The sequence below is a fragment of the Leucopleurus acutus genome (genome assembly GCF_964270905.1).
Source record: "Leucopleurus acutus genome assembly, chromosome: 7".
In the NCBI taxonomy this organism is placed as follows: Eukaryota; Metazoa; Chordata; class Mammalia; order Artiodactyla; family Delphinidae; genus Leucopleurus; species Leucopleurus acutus.
Genome location: NC_139150.1, coordinates 98,165,637 through 98,175,806, shown reverse-complemented (window position 1 = coordinate 98,175,806; position 10,170 = coordinate 98,165,637).

Below are 10,170 nucleotides of genomic sequence, written 5' to 3'. Positions count from 1 at the left end.
AGGTCCCCAGCTCGGATCTGTCTTGGTTGAAGGTGACAGGACACTGTCCTTGAACAGTCCTCAGCCCGAAGGTAGACAGGCATGAGCTGAAATGCAAGGCCCTCCAACATTTGACATCACCGATGACCAAGACGTGTGCAGTGGTGGCTGGCCTGGGGTCTGAGGACCCAGCGAGAGCCAGGAAGTGGGGCTTCCTCTCATGGCCATGCCCAGCTGCTACCTGGGAATGACGCCAAGACATCTGCTTGTAGGGCACCTCTCTTGGACGGGACAGGGCTGTACCACCGAGACTCTGGAGCCTGCAGGGTAAAGGCTTCCTGCAGCCGATACCTGCTCCTTGCCTTCCTGGGCCCGCCAGGGATGTTAGTCCTGACCCACAGCAGGGGAAGCCCCTGCAGGCTCTGAAGAGGAAGTATTGGAATTGGGTCTTGTATTCATTGCCTAAGGCTGCCATAACAAAGTACCACAAGCTGTGTGTCTTAACAGAAACGTATAGCCTCGCAGTTCTGGAGGTCCGAAAATCAGGTCCAAAATCAAGGTATTTGCAGGGTTGGTTCTCTCTGAGGGCTGTGTGGGAGCATCTGTTTCCGCGTCTCTCCTGGATCCTAGTGGGTTGATGGCCATCTCTGCCATTCCCTGGCTTGTAGCTGCATCACTCCCATCGTCACACGACGTTCTCTTTGTGTCACTGTCTTCACATGACATTCTTTTTGTAAGAACCAGTCATGTCGGATTAGGGCCTGCCTCCCCCACCCCATCTCATTCCAGTATGACCTCATCTACCTGATTACATCTGCAATGACCCTATTTCTAAATAAGGTCATGTTCTGAGGTTCTGGGGGTTAGGACTTCAACATGTGAATTTTTGGGGGGACATCATTCATCCCATAATAGGACTTGAGGGTAGGATTGGATTGTGACCAGAGAAGGATAATCTCCCTGATATGGTAAAAGCCCAGAAAGAAGAGCCTGGAGGCATCTCATTTGGGAGAAGGCCTGGGAGGTGGGAAGGAGGCTGCTCCTAGAACAGTCACTGCTGCCTGGGGAGGGATGGGAGGCCAGCCTGTGTTTGGGCTTTGTTATGTGGTAACTGGGAACTGCTGGGAGTTTGGCTGTGAGTGGCTTACTGTGGTTTGCTGACGCAGGTGGATTACCACGTGGCTGTGGCTCCACCTCTGGGTAAATGGCCTCAGGTAAAGCCTGGGCCCAGGGCTTTTGATCCACGGGACCAAGAAAACTGCTCTTAATCTCCATTTGCCCAATTCATCTGTCCAACAGGTGACTTGTGCCTGCATCATAGCGTTGTTCTGATAATTAAATCACATGATTCATGTAAATGTTTAGATCTCTGCCTGGCACATAGTAAACACATGGTAAATTCCAGCCATTGCTCTCCAGTCCCAGGGGAAGGGATGCATCCCTGAAAGAACACAGAAGGGAGCTCTGGGTGTAGAACCATTGGGACTATGGTGAGACCCAGGGGTGGAAGGAGGGCAGGGAGGGGAAAGGAGGTGCCTGGGATGATTCCCACATGAATGCCAAGGAGGGCCCCTCATCACCATCAGGGACAGATGGGCTGAAGGGCACACCCTGCGCCTAAGAGCTCCCTCTTTTCCTGTAGCCCCCTGCCACCTTGTGGTGAATACTGGAAGTGCACCAAGAATCAAGAGGGCTTTTTTTTTTTTTTTTTTTTCCAGTTTGCTTTTATTTCTGTAACAGCGTTAAAAGCACCGGCCACTGCCTCAGACACACAGACACCTCTGCTATTTAGCTAGGCTGTTTCCCCAACTAGCTCTCTGAGTGACCGACGTGGACCTCAAACTGAAGAGGAATTCAAGTCATGGTTCTTAATGGATTTGCTGCTGGGGAGCCTCTTCTCCCCACCTGGGGCCAGGCCAGCCCCAGAACAGGCCTCAGAAAAGAGTCAGTGCTTTCTGTGCCCTCGAAAGTTCTCTAGAGTAGAAGTTTCGGTAGCCTGCCTGATATGAACTCTCTTCACCTCATGCCCTCCCACTAGCACAAGAAACCCTGGCTGAATGGGCAATCCCAAGGCTGCAGCATGGGTGACAACTGTCAGCTTGAGAATAGGAGTGTGTAGATTGGGGGGAAGGAGACAGGAGGGGAGGAGAGAGCAAAAGGAGAGAGGACAGCTTGAGAAGGACATACCTGACCCTTTCTAGAAATCTATGCCCCAATTAGTCCTGGGGATGCTATAGTTGTCAGCCAGCTATCTCAGAATTAAATTCCAGGCTCTTTTTGCAACAATGCGGACAGATGGTAAGGGCATTATGCTAAGTGAAATAAGACAAAGACAAATACTGCATGATCTCACTCATCTATGGAATCGGAAAAAACAAAACAAAACTGAACTTGAACAAACAAGAGACAGGGGGTGGGGGGAAGGAGAACTGGGGGAAGGTGATCAAAAGGTCCAATCTTCCACTTATCAACGAAGTCCTGGGGCTGTAATGTGCAACATGATGATTGGTTAACAATACTGTATTTGAAAGTTCCTAATAAAAAGAAAAAAAGTTGCTAAATGAATAGATGTCCAAAGCTCTCATCATAAGGGGAAAAAAGTTGTGACCCTGTGAGGTGATGGATCTTATTGTGGCAATCATTTTGCAATAGATGCATAAATCATCACTTTGTACACCTTAAACTTATACAATGTTATATAATTCCATCTCAGTAAAACTGGTCGGGGGCGCACGGGGCTGGGCGTGGAATGCAAGCTCTCCCCTCCTCTTTTTGCGCACTGAGTTCAGGAATACTTCAGCTCTAGGAGGTCACCCTCTCTAGACATGGCCAAGCCATGAGCAGTGGTGGCTGGGCCTGGTGGGCGTCTAAAGACGCCTCTGCACTCAGCTGCTGCCTGGGGGTGACGCCAAGGACGCCTTCCTGAGCTTCTCCTTGGGGAAGGGCACCTCTCTTGGAGGGGACAGGGCTGTGTCTCCGAGACTCCTCAGCCTGCAGGGTAACAGCTTCCTGGGGCTGATCCCTGCTCATTGACTTCTTGGAGGTACAGGAGCCTGTCTTGCCCTGAGGCTGCAAGGGTTCCCTAGTCACTGCCACCCTGTCCTCTGAGACCTGCTCCTTGGTGGATACCAGGTAGCAGAAATGAGAGGTGCTCTCAGTGGGCAAAAAGGATGGGACCTCCCAGCTGCCAGGAGATTGGCCTCTCACCAACTCTCTGGAGGCCTCTCTTCTGATCCAGTTGGGAGCAGTGATGGTGGGTGAGGAGAGAAGGCAGTACAGGGCCAGCAGAGTTTGCTATTGTGTTTTGCTCTTCTGAAAAAGATGTCAGGCCTGAGCCCATCTTCCCTCAGATTTGCTTATGAATATATTCCCGGTAGCCCTATGGTGCCATTCCAAGACTCTGCGTGACCCATCTTTATGGCCAGAGGTCTCATTTCTCTAACAAAACGTAAGGTCCTGGTCATGACCTTCTCATCCTGAAAAAACAGTCTTTGAAGAAGAAGCTGTGAGTCAGAGCCAGGTCAATCATACTAACTCTGTGACCTCAGGCAAGTTATTTAATATCTAGCTCCAGTAGTGACATTAACAAAACAGGAAGTATCTCACCAGATACATAAGAGACACAATACAATGTAGCTTCCCCTGGACACTTAAGGCATCTTAAGATCATAAAGTCTTCTAAGAAACATGGAGCCTTAATATTTCCCTGATCATGAATTTTTAAATGGTTCTCAATGACTTTTGATTTTTACCACCACCCTACAGTATAAGGATGAGATCCCTGCTCAGATTGTTTTACAGATGAGGAAACTTAAGTTTAAATGACTTATTCACTGAGGTGCAGGCATTGAATTTTTCCATAACTGTGATCAGTTTGTCATCAGTAAAATAAGGTTTTTTTTGTTTGCTTGTTTTAAATAAAAGATATACCATTACAAACACAGAAATGGAGGTCCAGAGATTAAAACATTTGCTCCTACAATCAGAAAGAGGCAAAGTCAGGATTCAAACCTAGATAGTCTGCAAGGTATTTTGTAGTGTTTTCACTTAATCTTTAACAGCTTAAAGTAGGTATTGCCTCCCTTTATATGATAAATTCAGAGTTGGTAAATAACTTACCTAAATTCTCATAGTTTATAGTATAGGGCATAGATTTCATGGGATTCCTCCAAAGCCCATGATTTTCCACACAGGCTGCCACAGTCCAAAGGCTTCTATCCACAGCAGAGGTACAGAATGACAGAAGGACACTCAACTCGATTTCAGGAGCCCCCAAGTTCCAACCCCAGTTCTGCCATCAAATCCAGGTCAATTACTTGACCACCATGATTCTTGGGTAAAAGGTAATAATGTTATCCCACCCTGTCTTGGGATGGTTGTAAATAATATAGTATGGTGGGTTGAGGTGAGGTTAGGGGACAGGGCTGAGAACAGCAATATGTTAGAATCTTCCAAGAGACTCTGAGGAAAACCCTGTTCTATATTTTCTCTTCAGTGGCAGCAGCAGAGAACCAAGTGCTCCCCCAAAAGCTCTAGTCACCTGAATTTGTGGTGACATCATTTCCTATATGTAAGTTCTTAGCTTTCAATGTAAGAGGAAGACCAGGGAACAGAGCTGACTAGGCAGGCTGGAGAACAATGTCCTGTGCTCCCAGACCTGGAAAAACAAGAGTTCCTTCATTCCAAGCTTCTGCCAGGTCTGTGGGGAAAAGAGCAATGGCTTCCTAAGGTACTTGTTCTCTCCTGTTCTAGAAAGAGATCATCTATAGAAAAACTGACCAGGAGTAGAGCCATGGGTTTAGCCCTGGTCTTCCCTTGAGTAAAATACTTCACTCACTGTGTGAAAGTTCTGTTGCTGGCTTAGAATCCTAGAGGGGCATCCTCTAGAGTTTGGTTTGATAATTTATGAAGGGCAGGAAAAAGCCCATCATTACCTAAGCAAGAGAGGAAGGAAGAAGTTCTACAGATTCCCAGGAGGGATACTGGGCACAAGCACGGCACACAGCTGAGGTCAAATCCGAGACCCTGGGATTAGAAATCATGTGGGTTCCCTCTTTTCCCACCCAGTTGGGGAAGCTGAAATAAAGAAACCTATCTTTGTAAAGTATAGGCCCTGGATTACCAAAAGAAACAAATGGTGGGAAGGGTTAGGAATTTTGTGGTAACTTGGTTTACTTTATACATTTTTATGCATTAAGATTATCAAGGCTTATTTCCCCTATGGTATTAGGAGGTAAGACGGTGGCTTCCCCAGGGAGGGTGTGATGGTAACTTCTGAGGTGCTGAAATGTCCTGTCTGCTGAGATGGGTCTGTTTACATAGGTGTGTTCACTTTGTGAAAATTCATCAAGCTATACAGACATTAATGATTTGTGTAATTTTATTTTTATTTTTCGGCCGCACTGAGGGGTCCTGGAAGTGAGAGCATGGAGTCCTAACCACTGGACGCCAGGCCCTTCCCTGATTTGTGTAATTTTCTATATGTTACTTTAATAGAACATTTTTCTTAAAATTAAGGTTTTGGTTTTGATTTTGTTTTCTGAACAAGAAGGAACACCCCAGTGCTAGAGAAGGCACAATGAAATGAACGCTCATATACTGATAGTGGGACCATAAGTTGTCGTATATATTTTTTTAAAGCAGCTTGCCGATGTAAGAGCCTTAGTAGTGTTCATATTCTTTGTCCTGCACTGGTGGTAATCTCTCAGTATCTCAGAAAAAGAAACCTATTGATATACCGAAAAATTCATCACAGCATGTAAGTGAAGAGTTGAAAATATCCTAACTGTTAATGGGAGGAAATATGGTATATTATTTATGATAAAGTATGAGACAGTCATTAAACTGCCCGAATGCTTAGTAAGTGTAGCATCCCACACAATGAAGTAAAAAGGCAGGATGCAAAATGTATGCGTCTTTAGTTTCAACTGTATTAAAGCGCTTGGTCTCACAGTAAATGAAGTTCTAATTTTTAAAAAGGCATTAAGAACATCTTTGGCGTTAAAAAACCCACCCTCACATGCTGCTGATGGGGATGTAAAATGACACAGCTGCTTTGGTAGCTGGCAGTCGCTCCAAAGGTTAAACAGAGACTTGCCATATGGCCTGGCAGTTCCACTCCCAGGTATACGCCCAAGAGAAATGGAAACGTCATGTCCACATAAAAACTTGGACATGCATGTCCATAGCAGTAATGTTCTTAACAGTCCCAAAGAGGAAACCACCCAAATGTCCATCCACCAATGAATGGGTAAATAAAATGTGGTCTATCCATACTGATGGAATATCGTTTGGTAATAAGAACTGAAGTGCCGATACAGGCTTTGACGTGGATAAACCTTGAAAACGTTAGGCTAAGTGAAAGCAGCAGTCACAGAGGACCACATATTGTATGATTCCATTTATATGAGGTGTCCAGAACAGGCAAAACCACAGGGAAAGACAGGGTAGTGGTTGCCTAGGACGAATAAGGGTTGGGGGAAACGGAGAGTAACTTCTCATGGGTACAGGATTTGTTTTTTGGGGGGAGGGGGAATATCAAAATGTTTTAAGATTGTGGTGATGGTTGCACAACTCCATAACTATGCTAAAAAACACTGAAAGGCACACTTTAAATGGATGAATTGTTATGGTATGTGAATGACACCTCAATAAAGCTGCTATTTAAAAATAATCCACACAGTAGTAACCACTCTCCTGCATGACCTACAATGTTCCAGGGCACATTCAGTGCTTCAGGTCATGATTTTTCAAAGATTCTCCTGGAAACCATGGCATGCAGACTGAAGCTGTGATTATATATATATATATATATATATTTTTTTTTTTTTTTGCCTCGCCCCATGGCTTGCAGGATCTCAGTTCCCTGACCAGGGATTGAACCCAAGCCACGGCAGTGAAAGCCTAGAATCCTAACAACTAGGCCACCAGAGAATTCCCGTGATCACATTTCTTCACGCCAGTCTTTACTGGCTTAAAACATCTTTCACAGTCACGTTCTTGCATCTGAATCCTTGGTAAAGTGCAGAGAACTGTCTGGCATTTTCACAGGTTGTTGAAGCACTTAGGGGTACACTTCCTGGGCTGAGTCTCCCTCTGGATGGCCCAGGAATGAGCACACAGACTTTTCAGCCTTTACCCTGACCCTGCCTTCAAGTGGGGGCCGCGGTGCTTCTACCTTGACTCACGCCTCAGCCTGGTCTCCTTGCCCCCCTCCCTTCGGGTTCACCCTCCTCATCCCGGTTCCTGAGATCTCATGATGGGAAAGGGGAGGGAAGCACAGGAAGCAGCGTGACGGAGAATGGTTTCCTCAACCCTCCCTGAGGCTTCGATCAAAGCAGCTGAAGACAGAAGTAGTCTGCTGATGAGAAGAAAAGGGCTTTTAAGAAGTACTGCTAGGGGACCATAATTCCCTTTATAGTGATTTGAGAAATCTATGAGCTGTATTGTTTTAACTCTGCCAGCACTCTGATTAAACCACAGGGCTCACTGTCTTTTACGTATTTAGAGTTTATAGCTTAAACACACCTCTTCTTGACATGAGTCCCACAATCTCGTTATACACGGTCTGTGGGAGGAAGAAGCCATAATTACCATGGGTTTTGGCTTAAAAAGATGGGTGGGCAAAGCCACAGTTGGCAAAGCCATGATTGTTAAGGGATTCTATATGACGAAATGTTAATAGTTTCCACTGAGTGGCAGGATTATGGGATTCTTATTTCTTTGTTCTTATCTGTACTTGAGTCTTATCTGTACAATGAGTATTGTATTTATTAAGTAAACCGTTAATGAAACTTCCATAGCGCTTGGATTACACCTGATTGCTGCTGAGTGGCAGATCCTGGGGAAAAGTACAACAGAACCAGAGAACAGAGTATCTTAGCTCTGAGCATACTGTAACCTAAGTTTGAATCACAGTCCTGGCCTCAATGACAGCTGCTCCTGAAGACCACAGACAATGTTTCCATGACTTCAGTTCCAGCTTCCTGCTTGGGAAAGAACTTGATTTCCATGGGCTAAGCCTCTATGTTTTGGAGACCTTCTTCTAGGGACAGCATAAAGCCAAGAACTGAAGTACAAAGATCACTGTTCTAGAAGGTTAGATCTGGGTCCTAAACCTATTCGGTTACTGAAGGGGTGAATAATCCCATCAAGTGAGGGATAGTTGAGGGAACTAGAAATATTTAGACTGAAGAAGACTTAGAAGTGGCAACTATCTTCAAAGTGGTGGTGGGTTATCACATGGAAGAGCCCTGGGGGAAAGGCCAAGGATGCCACTATGTGATGTTTCAGGGAGACAAATTTTACCTTGATTTAGAAAGAACACTTCTACCATCAGAGAGGTCCATCCCTGGAGTAGACTCCCTCCTGAGACAGTTCCAGATTCACCAGAGGCTGGACCTCACCATTTCAGAGGCTTAAAAGGGCCTTTAGTTATCAGGAGAGTTGGACCAGATAAGCTCTATGATCCTTCTAACTCAGATCTCCTGATTCTACATCCAGGCCTCTTTGTACCAATTTTGGTTTGTTTTGGTTTATGATCAGATCATGTTCCCTTATAGCCCCCAGGCTAATGTGTAGCTCCAAAAAGACATCATTTGATTCACTGAACCTTGACTGCCCTTCTGCTGCAGCTAAAAAGTGTCTCCATTTCCGGAGCTCAATGTTTAGCCAGTGCCTGGCTGTTCAGGAGCTGCTGCCCTCTTGTGGAAATGAAGAATACAACCGCCTGGCAAGTAATCTAGTAGCTTTTTGAGGCTACTGTCTCATCTTGCTTCCCCAGAAGAGCTCAGCTTTTGGGTGTGAGCCCCGAAGTTCTTGATCCTAGCCCATCAAGGCCTTTTGTTTACATTCACAGTACCATTATGTCCCATAAAATACCAGAACTTTTGCCACAACACGAAGTCCTGGTTTCCAGACAGTGGCCAGAATTTGTGGATGCCTGTTTCAGTTATGGAGTGACCTTTGGCTGTTACCAGAGTGCTCTGGAAAGATCTCTAAACTAGGTTTAAAGACCCAGGTTCTAGCTCATGTGAGCTTACATGACCCCGAACAAGTCACACATTTATTAAATGTGTAAAACACTCTGGAGTTTGGAGATGAAATCCTTTGGAGAAAAGCGGTCTGTTATATGTGTACTACTTACTGCTGCTAATCACAGCAAATGGCCTTGTGTTCTACTCAAGGCTGGGTACCCTTAGCTCCACCGGGGGGACTGGCCAAGCCCAGGCCTCGTTCATCACAGGTGGAGGCTGTTCTTTCCTCTACAAGGAACTGCAGCAGACTGATCATGGTGGGGGGGGCGGGGATCAACAATTCCCAGGTTGCCCAGCTGCCTGAAAACACTTAGCAGGTTTTGCTATTCTTGCTGAGGATACAAAGCTCCTTGACTGATTAGTCTCATTGTTTCTAAACACCAGTCTCCTGCTCACTGTTGCCAGTGCAGGGCTTCATACGGAGGCAGGGGCAACTGAGGACACTGCATAGTTTCCTTGAGTACTAGGCAGGTGTTCAACTCCAGACTGGAAAAAGTCTGGAATAAAACCACAGTTGGTAGCTGAGTAAGGAACATGATTTTCATTAAAACAAACAAAAAACCCCATTTCTTTGTACTTAAGTTTTCCATAAAAGATAACTGTCCTTCAAGAACTGCCTCGCTAAGTTTTTCTTGTCGTCTCTAAATGGTATTTTCAGTTCTGTCCGGGGAACTATTTTCTGTTGTTCCCTAATACTGGACTAAGCTAACTTTCCATTACCAGCGTAACAGAAAATTTCAAAAGCAGACAATGCTTTTATTGACCCCAGACATTGTGCACCATCCACACTTGCTGAGAATAAAACATCTTAGTGAGGCATTTATTACATTAGTCTGAAAACATTTTTTCACTTACATGAAATCTTATGGACCGAAGTGACAGTCAGCTGCAAGCAATAAATGCTTAATGACTTATTTAGATAGCCTGAACTTTGAAGAGACTTTTCTCCTCCCAAATACTGTAAGCCAACTGAAATGAAAACTTTTTAAAACATTTAATCATAGTGAGAAGTCCATGTTAAAGCATAACTTTAGTCTTTCAATTAAGTTTTATCACTGGCACAAAAAGGTACACTAAGAAAATGTTTTCACTAAAAAATAACAAACTAACAAGAATGCTACTTAACTAACTAATCCTAAGTATTATTTAAGAGTAA